The sequence below is a fragment of the Rhinatrema bivittatum genome, chromosome 5 (assembly GCF_901001135.1).
Source record: "Rhinatrema bivittatum chromosome 5, aRhiBiv1.1, whole genome shotgun sequence".
NCBI classification, from domain to species: domain Eukaryota; kingdom Metazoa; phylum Chordata; class Amphibia; order Gymnophiona; family Rhinatrematidae; genus Rhinatrema; species Rhinatrema bivittatum.
This window is the reverse complement of record NC_042619.1, coordinates 187,106,100-187,118,620: the sequence shown is the minus strand read 5'-3', so window position 1 is coordinate 187,118,620 and position 12,521 is coordinate 187,106,100.

Genomic DNA, 12,521 nt, shown 5'->3' with positions numbered 1-12,521 from the left:
ACATAGAAATGACAGCAGAAGAAGACCAAACGGCCCATCCAGTCTGCCCAGCAAGCCACGCAGTTTATCCATTTTTTCCCCACCCTTTTTCTCCCTCCCACCCATCACTATTGGCTTCCAGCACCCTCCGGCCCCAACTCCCTTCCACCCCTCCACCATGCAGAGAGCAGCGCCGTATCCGCATCCCAGTGAACATCCAGCTCAATCAGGGGTAGCAACCGCTGCAACAAGCAGGCCACAGCCCTGCCCCATACTCTTATCCACCCCTGCTTTGTTTGTTTGGTTTTTTTTGGTTTTTTTTTTGGAGATGGCAGCCCTCCGTGAAGGCGGAACACCAACCACTGGCTACTGGCATCCCGCTCCGTGAATGCCTCTGTGGCTACTGCCGCTCCGTGCAGTGTTTTGCTGCCTGAAGGTGGAACACCAACTACTGGCCACTGGCATGTGGCCAGTAGTTGGTGTTCCACCAACTACACAGGTTGTAGTTCCACCAACTACAGGCAGAGTTTGTTTGAATGATTTCTTGCACCTAAAGAAAGGTCCTGAATTCGTCAACATCCATGTGAAAAATAAATTTGCAAGGACGTACATTTTAATAATAATAATAATAATTATATATATATATATATATATATATATATATATATATATATATATATATATATTATTATTATTATTAGTGCATTTTAAACTTTTTTTGCTTCTAATAGCCCATCAAGGCAAGCATGTACAGATAGAGCACATTGGTGGTAATTTTCAAAGCCATAGAAAGGTTTCTGTATGCAGAATTGACTTATATATGCATAAGCAGCCTGTGTGCAGCAGGTGGAAGTATGTGAGGACTGTCTCTGCTTCACCGAAAGAATGCATTTGAAAGAAAGTGTCTGGGGCCAAATTTGGAAGTATGTGAATATTTACATAGTTCATAAGTGGAATACATGTGCATGTCTTCAAACATTCATGCACAGCTTTATACTTGCTATTTTAGCAAGTTATCAGTGTTTTGGGACCTGGTGCTGAAGACTGGAAATTGATGGGAGCTGTTTGTGAGTGCAGTTGGTTTGGTTGCAGTACTTGTATCTTTTAGGCGTTATTTGTTTGTGTTCAGTACTGGTGCTTTTTCTGTGATTTCTTGTATTTGTTACTCAGTGTGCCTCAAGGTGTGCCTACTTTCTTTGGTCTGTGTCTATGAGTATGTGTGCGTATGAATAGCTGCAGTTTGTGAGGGTGGGTATCTCCTATTTTAGTGGAGATTGAAGGTGTCCTGCTGGTGAGTGAGAGTTTACTGGTGATGATTTCAAGTGCCGCAATAACTGCTATAAAAGTTTTAAATTTGTGGAATCTGTATCAGCGAAGGGAGAGACAACTACCCCATGGAGGGGATATATAAACCCAAGTTTTGGGGCCTATCTGAATAGCAAATGATTCACTGGTTCAGGTTTAATAAAGAAAACTTGTTATACCTCTGCCAGCAGATGGAGAGGGAATCTGCAACCTTCCATACAGAGATTACATGTTGCCAGTTCACCTAAAAATCATTAAAGCCCTGATTTTTTTTCACCACCAGCAACTTCCAGACTCCTCTTAGAATCACAATGACAATAAACCAATCAGTCTGCAAAGGCTTTTACTCACTCATCAGTATGTATTTCACAGTTTGAGTGTTTTTATCAGGAGAACAAATCAATATATGTATTTTCCTGATGACAGACAGAACTAGTAGCAAACCATGACTGAATTTTATGACATTGTTCATTTTCCATCAGTTTTGGAGACAACTGATTACACACACATAACAGTTAGAGATGTGCATTCATTGTTCTATTCATTTAATTTGTTTCGGCAATTCATGCATAACTCACAAATGGATAGTAGGTGCGCAAAACAAATGGTGTGCATGTATATAGTTATTTTGCATGTATACTATCCATTAATGAGATATGCAGGTGCTCTCAAAATGAATGGAGCAACAAAAGCACATCCCTAATGACAATGAGGCCACCTGCTGGGAATGAGGCCAGATATATAAACTGCAAGGCTTTTACTCATCATGCAGTTTGTCTGTAATGCCAGAGATCTCATAACTGTGGTTGTGTCTGGTTTCCATGCTCCTGCCATGATGCCTATCTTTTGTCACAGTCAGACATTCGTGACTCTGTGTGGCTGGATCACTAAGATATGGTGTCTAGGTATGCATTAATTTTATTCACCAACTAGTCTCTAATCAATCTAATCATTGTCCTCTTTTTTTAATCCAGCTTCTAATGGGTTGCGCAGTGGTGTACCAAGGGGAGGAATGGAGGGGGCCAAGGCCCCTGGGTGCCGAGCTATAGAAGGTGCACAGTGGCCTTTTCTTGCATTTTTTCTCAGCTTCATAACTAGAAGCTCTCTGAAAAACTCCAGGCCCTGCTACAGAAGCAGGACCCGGACATCACCCGTGCAGACTAGAAGGATTAAGAAGGAATGTGCCATTGGACCACATGTCTAAGATGGCAGAGCAAGGGTGTCCTTAGCCCTGGGCACATGGGGTCCATACCGTACTCTCCTCCTGAGAGAGGAGAGGCCAATTGAAGCCACCACAGATCCCATATCATGGTTCCAAAGAAGAGGTCCATTGAAGACACAAGTACATCACAGTCTCATGGTGGCTAAAATAAAATTTAAAAAAAGGATGGAGGGCTACACACACCAAGCTGATGACATTCAAAATCATGAAGAGTTTGAAGGGTTGCCAGTGGCCTGAAATAAGGAGGAAGCTGTGGGAACCCCCTTCCCCTCCATGCTCCTTGAAAAAAAGGAGAGGTCTAGATGAGAGGGTCTTTGTGTGTGTGCTTGTGTGTGTGCATGCGTGTGTGTGTTTGTATGAGAGAGGGAGAGAGCATGCATGAGTGTGAGAGGGCATAGTGCATGATTAATGTTTGAGATCAAGCACATTTTCAATTCATTTCTAATTGATATTTATTTACTACATTGTAATGATCACATTGAATAAAGAGAAAACATTGATATATTAGTGGGACTTCCATTGGTCAGCAATAATTCAAAACAAGGTAAAAAGTAAAGTTATTGGATAAAGACTCTCTGTTTTCAAGAAGAGCAAATCAAAGACAAACAGGGTATGATCAGATCATGGAGTGAACTTGTCATTGGTTGGACCAGAATACGTTGTGGTTTTGATTGGATTTGCATTTACTATATAGAGTAAATGCAAATCCGTCATTCAGTAATGCCTGTATAGCCTTGAGGAATACATCAAGAGAATAAAGTTTGTAAAGCATGAGTAGTACAAGTAAGTGTTTATATGAGAAATTTAAGTATATAAGAAGTTTTGCTAATAATTGTTTTAATGTTGTTTCACAACATTGATTACAAGCCCTGACACAGCTATTCAGCAAGTTTGGCAACATTAGTGTTTTTTGTGAAAAGCTAAAAACAGAGACAAATTAACACACAAGAAATTTGGATAATTTTAAAAGATAAGTGCATTTTTAATACACTTAGCTTTTTTGTGAAATTTAATGTCATCTAGACTATAGAGTTCTGGACATACATTGTGTGGTAAGATTAAGGGAAAGAAACCCATTAATGACTCATGAGAGACTTTAATCCAATTTCAAGATAAATATACTTTTCACAACATTTTCATTTAACATCAGGCACACTGTTGTTTTTTAATAGAAATCTCAAAAAAATAATTTTAAGAAAATATTGAATATAAAGAAATTGGAAAAAAGACAATAGATTTTCAAAAAATTAAAAAGAGAGAATTTTCGACCAGTGACTGTACTAACTAGTTTTGGATTCTGCCATTGACTCTTCCTCCCAGTACTGAGGACTTTTCCTCTCCTACAATTTTGTTTGTTGAGTAATCACAAAGCATTTAAAAGAAATGTATTATTTGAAATGTGATTGAACAGTATACAGTAGAAGCATACACTAATATACACTAGCTATTTTGTTGTATATATTTTATTGTTACTAGTGTTTCCCAAAGTTATCGATTGATTACAATTTAATAAATCACTGCAAACACAGACTTTACCTTGCCTTCCCCCAGGAGGGGAGGAGGGGATGATAGAAAATACTAATCTTCCTCTAGGTGAGTGGCAGTGACAGTGAACTGTTAAAAAAAACCAAACCCTGTGGAAATTAACAAAGTGTGACCATCAACTAAAAGCATTTGAAAAGATGGAATGTTTCGAATGTTGAGCAAATGCATTGTTGATACAGAAGTCACACACAACGGCTAAACAGTATGGGGCAGATTTTAAAAGGGTTACGCACATAATATACGCGTGTAACCCTTTAAAACCCCTCCTGCATGAGTCGAGCCTATTTTGCATAGGCTCAGCGACGCACGCAAGCCCCGGGATGCGCATATGTCCCGAGGTTTGAAAAAATGGGTGGGGCATGGGTGTGGGCGTGGCCAGAGGCCTTGCCATTGCCGTTGGGCCTGGGGATCGCGTGCCGGCACTCGGCCAGTGCGCGCCTCTATGCCTAAGGGTGTTTATGCAACTGTTGGCATCTCTTGCCCTCTTTTGATACCTTGAGGTATTCATGTCACTGTGTGTGCTACCTTACATCTCTCATGTTGATTTGGGGTGCTCATGCCACTGTTAGTGCTGTGTTCCTTTTTTAGTGCCTTGGGCTGTTCATGCTACTTTTATTGGTGAACTTTGCCCAACTTTTACATTCTTAGAGTGTTCTTGCCACTTTGATTCTATTTTAGTCCTCTCATGGGAGCATTGTAAGGAACTGGGGAACCTTTTGAGGAAGGGGAAGCCTTTTCCAAAGTTATGGGTTCCACGTTAACCAAGGTGGAACCAGGCTGCTGGCACTAATCTTTAACAAGGAGATAGAGCAGCTTTAAAACTAGAACAAAGGGGAAAACTGATAATTGCTCAGCAGTGCATGCTTCGGAGGGAGGTATCTTCAAAGGATACTAGTGAAGCATTAGAGTTAAGGCATCCCAAAAGAGAGGTTCAAATAATAAGAAAAGTAGTCCAAGTGCCTATAATTCAAAATTAACCTGAGTTAAAGATTCCAATATAAGCCTGTCAACTGAAAAGCAGAATGTAAATACAAACAAAAAACACACTTTGAAACGTTTGTATGTTAATGCCGGACGTCTTAGAAGTAAGATGGGAGAATTAGAATGTGTAGCAGTGAATGATAACATAGACTTAATTGGCATCTCAGAGACATGGTGGAAGGAGGATAACCAATAGGAATATGAATTGTTTTTCTGACGATTTGAAATATCGGTACGATATTTCAAAATTCGTCAGATATCGGAGGCCCCCCCCTCCGAAACAGATAGGAAACCCCATGAATGGTTTGTGTGGTTTTCGTATCTGTTTGGGGGGAGGGGAGAAAGGGAACACATCCCAAACCCCCCCCCAAACCCCCCCGACCCTTTGGATCTAATTGTTTAGCATCCCCCACCCTCCCGACCCTCCCCCCCAAACTTTTTTAAAGTACCTGGTGGTTTAGCGGGGATCCTGGGAGCAATCTCCCACTCTCGAGCCATCAGCTGCCAGTAAACAAAATGGCACCGATGGCCCTTACCATGTGACAGGGGCTACAGGTGCCATTGGTCGGCCCCTGTCACATGGTAGGAGCTATGGATGGCCGGTGCCATCTTTAAACATGGCGTGGGCCATCCATTACTCCTGACATGTGACAGGGGCCGGCCAATGGAACCAGTAGCCCCTGTCACATGGTAAGGGCAAAGGGCCATCGTCGCCATTTTGTCTACTGGCAGCCGACAGCCTGAGAGCAGGAGATCGCTCCTGGGATCCCCGCTAGACCACCAGGTAGTTAAAGAATGTTTTGAGGGGGCTCGGGAGGGTGGGGGGATTCTATAGAATTTGATTTTAGGGCTCGGGTGAGTATATCAGGATCAGTCGCAGCCAATAAAAAAATGGCTACAATTCCGATCCCGATCCCACGATTATGATTCCGGATACGATTCTGGACCCGATTCACATCCCTAATAACCAATGGGAAAGTGCTAAACAGGGGTACAAATTATATCGCAATGACAGAGAGAAGCACCCGGGAGGCGGTGTAGTGCTTTATGTCCGAGATGGCATAGAGTCCAACAGGATAAACATCCTGCATGAGACTAAATGCATAATCAAATCTTTCTGGGTAGAAATATCTTGTGTGTTGGGGAAGATTATAGTGATAGGAGTATACTACCGTCCACCTGGCCAAGATGGTGAGACAGACAGTGAAATGCTAAGAGAAATTAGGGAAGCTATCCAAATTAGTAGTGTGATAATAATGGGAGATTTCAGTTACCCCAATATTGACTGGATAAATGTATCATCGGGACATGCTAGAGAGATAAAGTTCCTGGATGGAATAAATGACAGTTTGATAGAGCAATTGGTTCAGGAACTGACGAGAGAGGGAGAAACGCCAATGCAGATGCTCTATCTAGACTCCATGATCCTGGGGTTACCCTGGACCAACCCCATTTCATTCTGGATCCTGCCCAGGTTATCCTGGCAGCCACACACACAATACCCAAGGGAAAGACAGTAGTTCCACTCCACCATCTGGCCAAGGTTCTAGCTTAGGGCCATGACTCCCTCACTGCCGGACACCCGGGTAGAACTCATACCATGGAGCTAGTATCACGTTACTACTGGTGGCCCCACATGGCTCAAGATGTGCAAACCTAGTCATTTAAATAACACTACCAAATGTATGAAGTAAGGTACAGAAACAAACCAGGGACTGTCCCTGCTCCTTGGTGCTTATAAACTAAGCTAGTCAGGACACAAAAAGAAGATGTCTGGGTTAGAGATAGTAATTTTCTAAAAGCTTGCATACTGATAATGTCTGTGTATTCATTGTACTATATGGATGAACATTAGTTTGAAATGAATTGATAAAGTGTAACAAATAAGTCCATATTTGTTTCATTCATGGACCCCTGAAATGAATGGAGGAATTCAAAAAATTAAAGAGAAATATTCATCTTATTTGTTTATGTTTCCCATTCAAGTTTATAGCATTTCAAGTATATGACTGTGTCTGTGAAAATCAATGAGTCGAGATAGCTATAGCAAACAATTCTTGGCTGTGTCAGCTCACATAAACTATAATAAACCCAAGCCTTAGAGTGAATCCCCCTACAACAAACACAAACAACAAAATGGGGAATCAACAAATTCCATCATGTCAGAAAAATGGGGAGGAGGGAATGGCAGACTTGGCAGTGTTGGCAGGGTCAGATGAAGTGAAAAATATCTAACTAGGTCTAATAGCAGTGATAAAAAAAAGGCTCCAATTCTGCCCACAAATTGAAAAGAGACATTTTATACATAGAAGCACAGGAGTGGAAAGCACTGGCAGCTCAAGGTAGAAGCAAATACAATTTGTAGAGCATGTGCCACCACCACCTATTCTTCTCTAGTTTGGAGTAGAGAGAAGATCATTGAGCCTGACTTCAGTGCGAGGAAAAATCATGAAATCTATTATAAAGAATAAAATCATAAAACATATATATAGACATGATTTAATGGGACACAGCTGTTGTGCTTGGAGGTGGACCCTTTTCTTGGAGAACGGCTCCCTGGTAGGGACCAGGAAGCACCTGCCCCCAGGGGGCAGAGCACAGGAGGAGATAGAGGCTAGGATAAGCTTCACCACTGGAAGCCTGCGGTCCCCCGGGTGGAGCCCGTAGGAACCCGGGCTGCTTGGACTTAGGTGGGCCTCGCAGGGCCTCCCGGAGAAGTAGTAGAGAGGTGTTCCCATGAGCAGCAAGGGAGTGCGGTCAGACTCCAGGCTGTAGGCCAGTACAGCAAGGAAGGCCAGTATAGAGTACGTAATGACAATCAAAGGGACAAAGCCAGAATCAGGAGACGTGGTCAATGGCAGCCGGGGTCAGAATCTGAGGATCAGTCTGAGGAGTAGTCAACAAAGCAGGGGTCAGGTTCTAGAGGTCACAAGGCAGGCAGAGGTCAAGATTCAGGCAGCAAGCAGAATGGTCAAGGAACAGGCAGAGGTCAGTACCAGAGTGTCAGTCCTAGGGTACTACGTGGGGAGACAGGACAGACAGACGCTGGAACAGAAGGATGCTGGACCAGGCTGGAAAAGTAGGACGCTGGTACAGAAGGACGCTGGATCAAGACTGTGAATGCGGAGGCAAACTAGTACATATACAGTGCTGACCCGATTGCCAAGGCAAGGAAGTGCAGGCAGGGACTTCCTTATATCGTATGTTCAATCAGGGTGCGCCGCGGAGCTAGGACCCGCCCCTGGACCTACAAGAGGCCAGGCGGTCCGTGCGCATGCTTAGGGGCATGGCCAACGCCACTGGGGATGCCGAACTCTGGCGTGAGGCCTGATGCGCAGTGGAAGGCCTGGCGACCATCGCCGCGGGACACCGAGGCCTGGAGGAGCTTGCGGCTGCCGCTGGGGATGCCGACCCATGACCTGCAGAGGAGCTAGCGAGGTGAGCAGGCCTGTGCATGGGCCGGGCGCGGACGGGGCACCCAACAACAGCCAGCATAGATTTACCCAAGGGAAGTCTTACCGCCCAAATCTACATTTTTTTGAAGTAGTGAATAAACATGTGGATAAATGTGAACCAGTGAAAGTGGTGTATTTGGATTTTCAGAAGGTTAAGAACATAAAAAATTCATGGGATAGGAGGATATGTCCTTTTGTGGATTGCACACTGTTTAAAAGACAGGAAACAAAGAGTAGGTTTAAATCATCTGTTTTCACAATGGAAAAAGATAAACAGCCTCAGGGATCTGTACTTGTACTGGTGCTTTTTAATATATTTATAACTGATATGGAAAGAGTTATGACTAGTGAGGGGACCATATTTTCAGATGACACAAAATTATTCAGAGTAGTTAAATCACAAGCGGATTGTGATAAATTGCAGGAGGATCTTGCAAGGCTTGAAGTTTGGATGTCCTTATGGCAGATGAAATATAATATGGACATGTGCAAGGTGAGGAATATAGGGAAAAATAACCCATGCTGTAGCTACACAATGTTAGGCTCCTTTTTAAGAGTTACCACCCAGGAAAAAAATCTGGGCATTGTAGTTGATAATACATTGAAATCATCAGCTCAGTGTTTTGAGGCAGTCAAAAAATCAAACAGAATGTTAGGCAGTATTAAAAAAGGGAATGGTGAATAAAATGGAGGATGTCATAATGCCTCTGTATCACTCATCTGATGGCCTCCCAGTCTGAGCCACCAGCTTTCTAGCCTACCAGATTTGGCACTTGGTAAAGGCCTTGTTGCGCTGGAGGTGGACCTTTGGCCTGGTTAAGGATTGGTACAGCCCTCTGGTTGGACCCAGAGAGTGCCTGCCACCAGGAGGTGGAGCACACAAGGAGACAGAGGCTAGCTGGAGCTTCACCATTAACAGTCCGGGGTTTCCACAGGTTGAGCCCTTGGGTACCCGGACCGCCTGGACTTAGATGGGCCTCTGGTGGTCTCCCAGAGAGGTATCGGAGAGATGTGCCCACCATGAGCAAGGATGCGCAGCTGATGCAGAGTGAATGGGCAAGACCAGAACCGGAAGCTCCGGAGACCTCGGGAAGGCAACAGTTCAGAGAGGTCCTCTGAATGAGACAGGTAATGCCTGCAGGTCTAGCCACGTGGAAGCCGCGGTTGTTATTCAAGAGCGTAAGCTCGATGGTCACCGGGGGCCAGAAGAGAGTGTCTGAGTGAAATGCAAGGGTCAAAGCCAGAGTATCAGTCCAAGAGAAGTCAGCCAAAGCAGGGGTCAATACCAAAGTCAGTCTGTGCATAGTTGTGGCAAGCGAGGGTCGGTTGCAGGTGGCAAACAGAAGAATGGCCAGGCAGGCAGAGGTCAGTTCCAGGCAGCAGGCAGAAGAATGGTCAGGCAGGCAGAGGTCAGTACCAAGAAGTCAGTCCAGATAGGTACTACCTGGGAAGGGCACAGAAGCAGGAGACACTGGAACAGGAGACACTTGCAACACGAAGGCAAACTCTCTACACCAACGGTGTCAACCCGATTGCCAAGGCAGGGATCAGGGGTTTGAGCCCTGCCTTATATATGGAGCCTCAGTGATGTCATCGGCGTGCGCCTCCCGGGGTTTTCCCACACTGCTCCCTTTAAGAGTAGCAAGATCAGCTGCGTGCGCGCCTAGGGGTGGGGACGAGCTGGCTGAAGATGCAGAGCCCCGATGGAAGCTCCGCTGTGAGACCTGCATGGACGGAGATGCCGAGGGAGGCTGCAATGAGTGACGGGAACGCCGGTGGTTCGCGGCAGCGGGCAAGCCTGTGCTAGTGGACGGTAATGCCAGGTGAGTAGGCCCGGTCACAGCAACCACCCTGCCGGGACGTACAACATACCTAAGCCATAGTATTCCAAAAAACAAGTATACTGACAAGAGTACACCCTCCCCCTCCCATATATTAAGAAAAAATGACAAAATATAAAAGAACTGAGACCCACACCCTCTACCCATCCCTTGACCCTTTATAGCTCTACAGGGATCAATCCCTGCTTTCTGCAGAGCGTCTACTACCCCACAAAACAAACATTCATAACAGTCTCCCAGTTTATTTGTTCCACGTTATATATTCCTTGTTCTATGTAATAGCATTCTTACATGCATGTTAATGTTAAAATGTAAACCAAATTGATTTGTAACTCTGCTACATGAATTTTGGTATATAAAAATGCTAAATAAATAAATAAATAAATAAATAAATAAATCCCTTAATATTAGGGAAGGAGATCCACTTAAATGTGTTCGGGTGCCGCCCCCCCCCCCCCCCCCCCCACACACACACACACACCTATAACACTCTTAGAATTGATTGGTTCCCTGATTGTATAGAAACGCCATTTTCAAAAAAGAACAATTTGTTTAATCAATACTCTCAAAAACCTGTAACAGTGTTAACTTCGATGAAAGTGATCCCCTCCGTACATGTCCAAAAGCAAACATAGATGATTAGCTTGAGCTGCTTAGTCTCACATGTAAGGTATTGAAATAATAAATTGCCAAGAAAATATATGCAGTAAATGTTTTTGAAGAAAAAAGAAAATTTCACAACTCCTCGGATGTCAACTTCATAGTTTTCTGTGATGTAGTAGAGCACACAACATCACTGTCGGATGCTCATTGAACACTTCCTTGACTCGCGATGAATCCAGAGGCTTTTTCTGGTGTATTAAACGAAAAAGCCTTCCCATCTTTCCAAAATTTCAGAATAGCTGGGTACTGCAGAGTAAATTGAATGTTATTGTTGAATAAATCACTGCAAACAGAGGAGAAAGATCTCCAATTAGCTGAAACTTCAGCTGAGAAGGCCTGAAATATCAAGTTCTTCCAGTCCTAGAATTTTAAATCTCTGCATTTTTTGAAAGCCATGAGTATTGCCATTTTCTGTGTCCAGTTCAAAAATTGGGCAATGGCTAGTGTTGGGTGACCTTCTGGGCCCCTCCTTTGCCCTTTTCTGTGGGCCCACTCAATAATTAATTTCCCCTCTAATTCGGGGAGGTTCAGCTCACGTGATAGCCAGTTTTCAAGCAGGGCCACAAGCTTTCCATCTCGAATAGAGTCCAGAAAACCTATAAATTGAAGGTTCTTTCATTGTCCCGTTTTCTTTATCCTTGAGTTTGTCTTCTGTGGATTTGAGGGAGGTTTCCAAGTTTATAATCCTCAACGTGAGGGCCAAATTGTTCTCTTCTACTACAGAAATTTCACCCCTCGGCGATGTCAATGCATTTTCCAATATTGCTTCTTGAGAGAGGCAAAATTATTATTGATGTTCTCAAATTTCTATTCCAGGGCTGCCACAACAGCCACAGTTAATTGCACTACTGTTGGCTTATCAAGACTGGCATATCCATAGGATTCTCGGTGGTCAACCATTTTGAAGTCTGCAGCACTGCTCCTGACCTTTTCTTTACAGACCAGCTTTGACGACATCACTGGTCTTGCCAAACATAAAATAAGATCCCCTGAGTCAACCTAAGTATCAGAAAGGTCAGTCCTTTTCCACAGACCAGTATGGGAGCCCAATGATAAGATTAATAGAAGGGGTAGCACCCAGAGCTCTGATGGCTAAGTTTCACCAGGATCACCACATCACGTGATCCCTCAAGTGCTGAATTTTTAAAATTAAGCACATGAAACAGAAAACCTATTCACATGCATTTGTCAAAGTAATAGTCTCTCGCAAAACAGAAGTCTAACATGTCACATGGTGCATGTTCTTATCATTAACACTTAATCAAGTTGAATTAGGGAATGCCCTCTGCTATTACTGGCATCAGTAGCATGGGATCTTCTTAGTGTTTGGATACTTGCCAGATTTTTGTGGCCTAGTTTGGCCTCTGTTGGAAACAGGATGCTGGGCTTGATGGACACTTGGTCTGACCCAGCATGGCAATTTCTTCTGTTCTAATGTTCTTAGTTACTAGGGATGTTCATTAATTGGAAATGAAATAGGAAATAATGATATTTCCTATTTCCTATTTCATTTCATTTTGTTTTCAAAGT